Raw genomic sequence first — 10939 nt, forward strand, 5'->3', positions numbered from 1 at the left:
GGCTCCGCGGGAGAGGAGCAGAAGACAAGGGGGGGGACATGACATGACACGTGGGGGGTACGGGACGGGACAGGATGGGACAGATAGCCCAATGCAGCGTTGGAAAGATGAGAGGCCTCCATACCTGGACCTCACCTGTGATGTGATGGTCAGGTTGCCTCCTAAAGAAAGGGAGAGGCATTGCTGCTTTGCTCATGGCTGACAACATACCCAACATGAAGCAGAATGAGGGAAGAGAGTTTATTTTGGCTTCATTTTGAAGCATCTGGTCCACATGGTGGGAAGGCTTATGGCTGTCTGTGGACAGGGGCTTGATCATGTCCTGGTTGAGCAGAAAGCATAGAGCATGGAGTCCTGTCAACTTCACCCCTTTCTCCTTCTCATTTAATTCAAGATGTCCATCCAAGATGGTACCACCATATCCAGGGTACATCTCCCTTCCTTAGTCAAGCCCCCTGGAGAAACCCTCACAGACATCCAGAGGGTTTTCTCCTAGGTGACTCCAAAGCCAGTCAAGCATCTGTGCAGATGAACAATCAGAGGACGGGCACGGGTAGTGAGGAAGAGGGGGTGGGAAGAGGGAGGATGAAGACGTTGGCAGTGGGGGGAAGAGGGTGAAGGCATTGGTGATTGGGGGGAGGATGAAAGGATTGGTAGTGATGGGGGGAGAAAGATGAAGGCATTGGCGGTGTGGGGGGGGGATAAGCGCATTGGCTATGGAGGGAGCATGAGGGCATTGGCGATGGGAGGGGGCTGCTCACAAAAGTTCTTCTCTGGAAAAAAACTAGAAGCCAGCCAGGGACTCGCGGGAAGACTGGAAAGATAGACAGACAGAAAAATGCTTTGGGGATTTAATGTGGCAGAAAGCATAGGCCAAGAAAGACAACAGAGAAGGAAACTTTAGTTACAAGATGACTTTGGGGGCTCAGTTCAACCCCAATTTATTAAGCTTTTGCTACAGACTTGTTGTGAAATATTAATTTAAAATGTGTTACAGTCATTTATACTGTAGAATATTTGTTTAATGATACAAAGACTTGCTCCATTTGTTTGATTAAATAAAATTAACCAGGGGTCAGGAGGCTGAGTCAGCAATTAGCAGGCAGAACTGGTAGGGAGGGACCATGTATAGGCAGGGCTCTCTCTCTTTTTTTTCTGTAAGGTTCTTAAGTGGGGGTTGAACAGAATGATGGGCAGTTTTGGGGGGAGTAGAGCTAGGAGAGAAGGTTAGCTATTGAGAATCTCTGAGAAAGCAGGATTTCACCTCAACCTTTGAGTCTTGAGTTCTCTAGAGGGATAAAGATCTAGATAAAGTTCTCTTTAGTGGCTGTGATAGAGCCAGTTCCTGAGGGAACAGAATTCCTGCCTGGCTACCGCCGGTGTGGCCAGACTGCTTCTGCAGAGTTAGTTGTCACTGCTGATTAGGACAGCAGTTACTTAAGGGGCAGCTACTGAACTAATGAAAAACAGCACAGCCTGGACTTTGTACGGAGCCCAGAGAAAACTACGGGAGCTGTGTCCTAGAAGAGCTAAGATGCGCAACAAACATTGAGGATTTCTAATGCCAGCCACCAAATAGTGGATCAGCTGGACATAAAATATATGTGCATATATGGCCAACAAATATGGCTTCCAGTTCCAGAAATCGGCTACATCTAGTCAAGTTGTTGCCCAAAGGGGTCCCATGGAAACACCCAAACAGTCCAGGCTCTTGCCAAGGCTGTTGGTTGCTCTCCACAAATTGATGCTAAGTCCCTATTACTGAAAACAACACCTACATTGAACATAGAGAAGTCAAGCGGGTACCTAGCGAAAGCCTTCATCCCTAGTATTGGTGGTACTGGAAGGTACCAGAGGAGAAAAGTAAACACCAACTCACCAACCCCGCTATCGACAATGGTGACCTACTGCAATTATGCTTACACAACACTGGCACAGGAGTTGTGGGAGTAACCAACCATCATCTGTTCAAATTTTAGGTCTACTCCATGAGATGGAATCCATGCCCAAAAAAAACCTGAAACTAGATCGGCCATGGAGCTAAAGGAAAACCAAATACTGCCATTCTACCAAAGGCACATAGCAATAACACGGCTCCTAATGACATCCTACCATACCTGTAGGTATCCAGCTCAGCCGTCATCAGAGAAGCTGCCTCCTGCAGCAGATGGGGCCAAATACAGACAGACAGCCTGGACACTCAGCCCTAGACTGAATGCCTTCATCAAATCTGTCCTCTCAGGGCTCAGGGAACCCTGCAGAAGACAAGGTAGAAAGACTGTAAGAGCCAGAGAGGACAGAGGGCGCCAAGGAAACAAGGCCTTCTAGATACAACAGGACTCTACACACGTGAGCTCACCGAAACTGGCAGCGTGCACAGGGCCTGCGCAGCTCTATGCCAGACGGGCTCCTAGCTCTGAAAGGGGAAGTGGGCACAAGCCCTCATCTCTAACCCAGAAGCTATCTCCAACTGATAACAACTAGCAAAGGAAAAACCAGTTTTCGCCAATGAAGTCTGGCTAGATATGCAAATCACATTTAAGGGCAGGCCCCCTGCCCAGCAGTTGATTGGCCAACACCAAACAAACTCAGTGGTGTTTTTAGAAATTTTTGTCTCACGATGGTTAAGCTGGGCTTATTTTTTCTATTTAAACCTCACCGGTCTTTTGCTTTAATGTTATGGTTTGCAGCTTTGCGTTTTTACTGGATTTCTGTGTGTGCAAACGTGTCTGTCTCTATGTGTCTCTTGTGCTTTTTCTTCGACTGTTTCCTGCGTGTTGTTTTGTCCTAATCGGTTTCGTTTGTTTTAGTTTATTCTGTTTCATTATAATTATCTTTTAGATGCCTGTTTGCTTCTATTTGTGCTCTTCAGGGAAGAGCGGGAACACGGTCCCCACTACCACAAATTATGCAGTTGAATTTTCCAAACTTGGGGAAATCACAGGGGTCAGCACAGGAGGGCAAGGGATAAACCTGGGAAAACCACCTTCATGATCACGATGTCTCCCCTGCCAGGGAAGTTTGCCTGTTTGCTTTCCAGCAAAAGTGAGGAAGAAAGCTTGTGGGTGTGGGTAGGTGAGGGGCAGGGAGGGTCTGGAAATAGGAGAGGGGAACCATAACTAGAATATATTGTATGAAAAAAAATCTAGTTTCAATTTTAAAAATATATGCCCATGTATGCATACATATACATAAATATTCCTCTACACCAAAGCACACACAACCCTTTTCTCGCTTCAGCAAGTAGAACCTGCTCTTGGTAGCCTTGGAGCGCCACCTGGTGGGAAACTGAGGTATTAAATTCTTACGGTGTCTGGGAGCTGTACTATCTGTAAATTAAGAAAAAAATGTAGTACTTCAGCAAATGTTGGCTGGCAAATACATTGCGATGGATGTCATGACCACAGACATGTGTCCCCCACCCCCAAACCACCAACTCTATAGCAATGTCCCTAAGGAGAGCAACTTACATGAAATAGAACCATTATAATCATGGTCAACATGTTCAAAGAATATAAAGGAGAGGAAAGTGAAAACCCAGATGCACTTACAGATGACCTGCTGACTTCCCTGAGGGATGCAAAAGGGATAATGTGGCTCAAAATCATCAGCGAAAGCAGATGACATGGCTACATTCGCGCTAAGCTTCCAGGAAGGAGCAGCAGCCGAAGTCATTTCCCTGGGGAGCACTTCCTTTTTTCTACAGTGCCATACAGTCATTACTGCAGAAAATTGTATTTGAGCTGATCCCTGACTAACCCTTCTCCTCTGCGACAGAAGAACATGAATTTCACAATATCTATTACTCATCAACTCATCCATCCATCCATCCATCCATCATCCATCAATAACCCGTCCACCATCCATTCAGTTCATCTTCACTGAGTTACTGACGTCTGAAGGAGATGCAGTATTTATCTCCTTACAGACACAGCTTAGTCTTACAAGCAGCATTCTTGACTATCACCACCTAACCACGCTGTGAGCTTTTTGAAGACAGATGGTTACAGGCAAGGTTAAGACACCGACAAAGAGAATGCAAAGGGCTGAATGACAGCACTGTCACAGGCTGTTTCCCTCTGGCTGTAATAGGGTCGGACTGCTAGTTGGGTTCTGCAGAGAAGGGGGCAGGGGAAGACTGGGCTGATTGCTTCAAACAAATGAGCCCCATCAGTCAGCAGCCTTGAGACCTCCTTGGCCTGGCTCAGACTCTGGATTAGCTTGGCATGAGGTATTTGTCTGAGCACAGCCTGGCATCCACCCACCAACATGGCAGCTACCCGGTTCCCTTTCATCCCAGAGGCCCAGAGACCATTAAGGCTGGCTGGAGCCTCTCGTATTAACGAAAGATGCCCTCAGTGTCAGCTCACCTGGAGCACAGACAGCGCTGCTGTCACAAGGATCTTCCTCTGGTCCTGGTCACGCTGCGGTTGCCTAGCGCATGGACCGTGGCTTCTTCCCTCTCCTTGACTCTCTCCTGTCTTCAACACATCTTCATCAAGATCCTTTCTATGCTGTCCCTGACCCTCCCTCCACCCCTCCTCTTGCTCTGTCTTTAGTTCCTTCCCCTCTCCCTTCTCGCTGATCCTCTCCTCCTTTATCCTGGACAAACTTCCACTCACTCCTTCGCTATTTTTATGCGTTTCTCATCTTTGTCTCCCTTTTTCCTCTTATCATCTTTGTGCATTTCCTCCTTTAACAGCTACTAAAGGTCATTGTGAAAGTCTACTTCAATTTCATGGATCATTTCCCTGTTGTGGGACACTTATATTTCTTCTCTTTAAATACATATATTTATATATAATTTAAGTGATGGCATCCCTTTCCCTAGAACTGGAGTTACAGGAAGTTGTATCTGTTGCCCAATGTTGGTACTGGGAACAAAATTCAGGTCCTCTGTAAGCACTTGCCAGTGTGGGTGCTGATAACTGAATTCAGGTCCTTTGTAACTGCTGAGCCATCTCTCCAGGCCCAGTCTTTTCTCTATGCATGGCAATGATATACTAACAAGACTGTGACTATAATTCAGATAGTAGGCTGTAAACACAGTTCACAGCGATAGCTGTACGATATTTCAAAGAGACTTTGCATTTTCAGTAGAGTGTTTTAAGGTCAAAAACAAACAAACAAACAAAACACCAGCTAGCCCACCCTTGAGGTCTGGCACCTTCTCCAACACTGATTTTTTTGACATCCAGCTTTGGTTGGTTATGGGCTGCGTTCAGACACTGGGTGGCCTTAGGAAACGTATAGAAGACTCCTTCTGGGAGCACAAACAAGGATCACAGTCAACCGATTGAAAGTGTCTATCAAGTTTATTTCCTTGACAAATATATGCTGCCAAATATTTATAATAGTAATGTCCTAAACCAAGACACTGAGGCTCCAAGATAAGAACGAGGCCATCTGACCCCATTAACCAGGCTGGAGATGACTTGTGGAATATTTGACATCGTGCTTTATGATTTTGTGCCTCAAAAAGGTAAGAAGTAAATATTTATACAAAGATAGCAAGTAGTGCTGCATGAACTTTTCCTAGGAAGACATGAGCAAGCATCTACTCATCCCAGACAGAACCCAGTAGCAGGCCAAAGTGGCTGTCCCGCCACAGTCTGATTTGCCCAAGCCGTTTATCTGACTTCCTTCCAGAACGTGAACGGGGGGTTACTTATAGGAGCATGGAGGATGCCAAAGCAGCCACATCACCAAAAATTCTCACTTCAGCATGAATGTATTAGTTAGGGTTCTCTAGAGTAACAGAACTTAGAGAATGAAGAGAGAGAGACAGACAGAGAGAGAGAGATTGCTATAGATACCAATCACACACACACACACACATACATACACATATGGGATTTATTATATATAACTTCTAGACTCCTGAAGAAGTGGGCTCTAATACCAGTGAAGGAATGGACTTGCTGATAAGATGAGACAGCAATCAGGCAAAGAGCAAAAGCTTCCTTCTTCCATGTCCTTACAGAGGCTTCCAGCAGAAGGTGGGTCCCAGATTAGAGGTGGGTTTTCACAGCTCAGATGGCCTAGATTAGAGGTGTAGCTTCCCACCTTAAAGATCCGGCTTGGAAGTGGATCTTTCCACTTCAAAGTAAGCAACAATCCCTCACAAGTGTGCACTCCATTTTTGAGTTTTAGTTCATTCTAGATGCAGTCAAGCAGACAGGCAAGAATGGCCATCACAGTGAATGAAGAAATTCCCATAGGGGTATAGATGGCACCCCCTTTCTGTGATCTTTCCATACATTACATACCATAGCCACCACCTGTCACCATGGCAGCTGGCAGGGAGGTTTAGGAGTGACTGGCGGAGATCTCAAGCAAGAGTCAAATAACCTTCCCCACCCTGTTTTCCTTAAGGAATGTCAACAGACTCCATCTACGGGTGTGAGTGTCACGGTCACTTGAATGAAAAAGCAAATGGAACACACGATAGCAGTATCTCCTCGTTGTGGAGTCAATGTAATGCTCACAGGCAGGTAACCTTGGGCGGCACTGGCATTCCGTTGTTAGTGACTGACTTACATCTCACCACAGCCTTGTGGACTGATAACACTCAGTCCAAAGAGTGAGTGGCCCCAGCTTACAAAGGTAGAGCCATTTACTCAACTCACAAAGCCGTTTCTAACTCAGGACTGCTCCAAACACAGCCCTGTGTGGACACTCTGTAGGCACCTGCAGGCTACTCCAGGACTAAGGCTTACAATCATCAGGTATCCCTTCTGGGTGCACGAACTGAAAACAGTTCATGGTTTAGGCACTTGGGACCATCAGAGCTCAAGGGAGAAACACATAAAACCTCATGGTTCTCCCTCAGCCGGGGTGACACGGACACGGCAAACTCGCTCATATTAAACTTAACTTAAGCTCATCTTAACTCTCGGTGGTGGTTCGAAGAAGAATGACCTTCATAGACTCGTGTGTTTGAATGCTTGGCCCCTTAGGAGGTGTGGCTTTTGTTGGAGTGGGTGTGGCTTTGGAGGAAGTGTCATTTAGGGTGGGCTCTAAAGCTTCAAATGCTCAAGCCAGGCCAAATATCTCTCTCTTCCTGTTGCCTGCTGATACAGATATAGAACTCTCAGCTCCTTCTCCAGCACCATGTCTGCCTACACCCTGCCATGCTTGCCGCCATGATGATAATGGACTTCTGAATCTGTAAGCCAGCCCCAATTAAATGTTTTCCTTTAGCCGGGCGGTGGTGGCGCACGCCTTTAATCCCAGCACTTGGGAGGCAGAGGCAGGCGGATCTCTGTGAGTTCGAGACCAGCCTGGTCTACAAGAGCTAGTTCCAGGACAGGCTCCAAAACCACAGAGAAACCCTGTCTCAAAAAACCAAAAAAAAAAAAAAAAAAATGTTTTCCTTTATAAGAATTGCCATGGTCCTCATGTCTCTTCACAGCAATAGAACAGTGACTAAGACACTCTTACAGTCTCAGATGGCACACAGATGCCCAGGTTAAAGGAACCAGCCCTAATAAAGGTTTATATAGGTATTTTAAATTCTAGCATTGACCACATTGGCCTCCTAACTCAGTCACCCACCTGTCACCATAACATTACATCATACACCAAGAAACAAGCGGTGGGCACAGTGGGGCACAGTTACTTTAACCTCAGTACTTGGGAGGCAGAGGCAGGTGGATTTCCTCAAGGCCAGCCTGGTCTACACAGTGAATTCCAGGACAGTAAGACTACGGAGTGAGACCCAATCTCAAAAAACAAAACAAAACGAAACGAAAAAACAAAACAAAACAAAAAAACAAGTATATACAGAAAACCAGAGAAATAAAGAAGTATCTGCAGGCCTCTACACATGATGATAAGTTTGCAGAATACCCAGATATAAGATCACACAAGTTCACATGGTTTTTTTGGAACGACAAAGGAACTTATTCACAATATGGTCTGTCCTCAGAAATGAGGCTGTCACAAAAAGGGAGGTAGGAGGAACAATACACTTTATTCTGATGAAGGTGGAAAAGGCCTCTATGCCTTCAAGAAAATAAACCCTGGTTGTCTTTCCTGACTGGAAAGAATTCCCAGAGACTGAGGGTACCGAGTCTGCTAAAGGTCTTGAAGAAACAGCAAGCTTTTTGGGTTCCTGACTCCTGAGCTGTACTCGCTCAGTATTACTCCCAGTCTACTTTCTTAATTTAAGTTTTATTTTTTTTAAATATACTGTTTGTTTGTTTGCTTGTTTTTCAAGACGGGATCTTTCTGTGTAACTGTGGTTGTTCTGGAACTAGCTCTGTAGACAACGACTGGCCCACCTCTGCCTTCCGAGTGCTGGGACTAAAGGAGTGCACCAGCACCAGCAGCAGCAGCAGCTTTCAATCTACAACACTTCTCCCTTCCTTATTCCACCAGTACCTCCCAAATGCCCTTCCCCCAACCCCTCCCACAGTACCTTCCCCAAGCATGGCGCCATTAAGAGTCACGTGAGGAAGGTGGATAACCACAAAGGTGAGCTGCTCATGGTAGGCAGGCTGCCTGTGACAGAAACATGTTTCTCCACAGAAGCGGATGAACACGTAACGTTAGCCAGCCGTGATGAGTAACCAGAAGTAAACCCATGCCTATCTGATACACCTGGGAAGGGCATGAAAGCCTAATCCAAGAAGAAGTCCATGTTTATGAAGAAACTGGGGTCACAGGACTCTTGTCTTAGTTTCTTGGAGTTTTTCATTTTTGAGTCATGTTCACACAGTGGTAGAATGATACCCTTGAAGTGTTAGCCAAGGAGACCTTTTCTTCCTTAGGTAGCTTCGGCAGGTGTTTTGTCTCAGGGACAAGGCAAGTAACTAGTGCAACCCCACTCCCAGGATGTCTGCCTGGAGTGGGGTGTGGCCTGCGGTGCATTTTCTAACCCCTTGCCAAATGCAGTCTAAACCCATCGGGGTCCACATCTCTCCTTTGTGACCAGAGAGACAGGGGCGGCAGTCAGAGGAGGAATCCCGAGCATCATTGAACCGTCTACTTCCTACCAACTTTCTAATCTCGAGAGTCTTCCTTCTGTGGGCTTCTCGGGCTTCAGCCTTCTGGTTCATACAGTCATTTGACAAACAGTCATGAAGTGTCAGATACCAAGTCAATGGCAGCGAGCCAAACAAAGTTTTTCCTTTGTCCTTGGTCTTCACAGGAAGGGACTATGGGCCTAGGGGCCTTTGTAATCTGTGTGTGATTGACTCTCCATCAGTGTGTGAGTCCCTTGGGACTAAAATCCATGAGTCGTTCATCTTTGGAGTGCCCATAGTGCCAGACCCAGGGCCTTCTGGGTAAATGTTTAATGAACTAACAAATAAATACAAAGGATATGGAAGATGGAAACATTCAGAAAACCCCTTGTTTCAGTCAGGAGACTCTTAAAAATTGTTCCTAACATTTTAAAGTGTTTTATTTCCTGTGCAAAAGCAACAACAGAAAGCTCCACCAGGCAAAACCGAGCGTCAAACCCAGAGCACACGCTGCAGCTGCGTCTCCCGGGCTCCCGGTCCAGTTTGTTTCATTGTAGCTTCTGCTTTTCACTTGTAAAGCATTTTATTTAGCTATTATTTTTGTTTGGTTTGCTTCAATTTGTTTTTTTTTTTTAAACAGGGTTTCTTTGTGTAGCCCTGGCTGTGCTAAAACTTGCCCTGTAGACCAGGCTGGCCAGGAACTCAGAGATCCTCTTGCCTCTGCCTCCCTAGTGCTGGGATTAAAAGCATGCACCACCGTGACTTCGTTATTATTTTTGAAAGAGGATCTTGCTATGTAGGATGGCTGGCCTTAAACTTGCAATCTTTTTGCCTCAGCTTCTTGCGTGCTGAGATTATAAGTGTGAGTCACCTTACCTGAAGTGGCTTATTCCTAGTCCAGGACTCTCATGGGACAGACGTGGTGTACTAATACTACAGGTTCATGTCTGATTGGCTTATTCCTAGTCCGGGACTCTCATGGGATGGGCGGGGTAATACTACAGGTTCATGTCCTGTGCTTTGGCAGTCCCAGCAATGGCCACATGTCACTCCCAGGGGATTTCCTGACAGTTTCATCTTTCCATCCATGAGCCAACACTTGGGCTGGTGAAGAGTACTCTGCACACTGTGAGAGGCTAGCCTGGGATGTGCCGTTCCCGACTACAGTGCCCAGGGCGTCACCACTGTTGCTCTCACAAGGAGCATGTGTGTGATGGTTAAAACTGTCAGCCTATGGTTCTAGAATTGCCTACAGAGCCATTTGGCACACCTGTAAGAGCTTATCCAGATTCAGTTATTGGGGCGTGGGAAGACTCGCCTTAACTTTGAGTGGCTCCATCCCAGGGCCAGGATCCTGAACTGGATGTAAAGGGGAAAGCAAGCGGAGCTACGGCATTTGTCCCTCTCCGAGTCTTGACTGCAGATGCAGCACAATGGTTTCCTCAGATTCCTGTCACCATGGTCCCTGCCGCAGAGGACTGCACCCTGAAACCGAGCCAAACTCAACCTTTCTCCATTGTGTTCCTTTGTCACAGCAATGAGGAAAGGGACTGGCATGATGTGGAATTAGCAAGGAGCCCCGAGGGTGAGCCACATGTCACTGCCTCCTGGGAAGGTGAGCCACATGCCACTGCCTCCTGGGAGGGCGAGCTACATGCCAGGGCCTTCTGGGAGGGCGAGCTACATGCCATGGTCTCCTGGGAGGGCGAGCCACATGCCAAGGCCTTCTGGGTACTTCCTGTCTTTCTGTTTCTCTATCCTTACTTAGAGAGGTTTGTCCTCACTTGAACCGTCATGAAGTATGACAGGGGCCATATATCTAGGGAAAAAGAACATTTTTCAAGGCAGAAACTGTGTGACTTTTCCTGGAGAGAATACTTCTATTCTCCACAGATCAAAAAGAAAGGATTCCAATTCCTGGTTGGAGAGCCAAGGAGTTCACTAACATTGCTTCCATTAGCAAGGGTCGG

General features: G+C 46.5%; 1 pseudogene; it reads right to left on the bottom strand.

Moving 5' to 3' along the window:
- Nucleotides 1-2869: 2869 nt before the first annotated feature.
- On the bottom strand, nucleotides 2870-3023 carry LOC130874035 (U1 spliceosomal RNA; annotated as a pseudogene).
- Nucleotides 3024-10939: the final 7916 nt, after the last annotated feature.

The sequence above is a fragment of the Chionomys nivalis genome, chromosome 4 (assembly GCF_950005125.1).
Source record: "Chionomys nivalis chromosome 4, mChiNiv1.1, whole genome shotgun sequence".
Taxonomy (NCBI): domain Eukaryota; kingdom Metazoa; phylum Chordata; class Mammalia; order Rodentia; family Cricetidae; genus Chionomys; species Chionomys nivalis.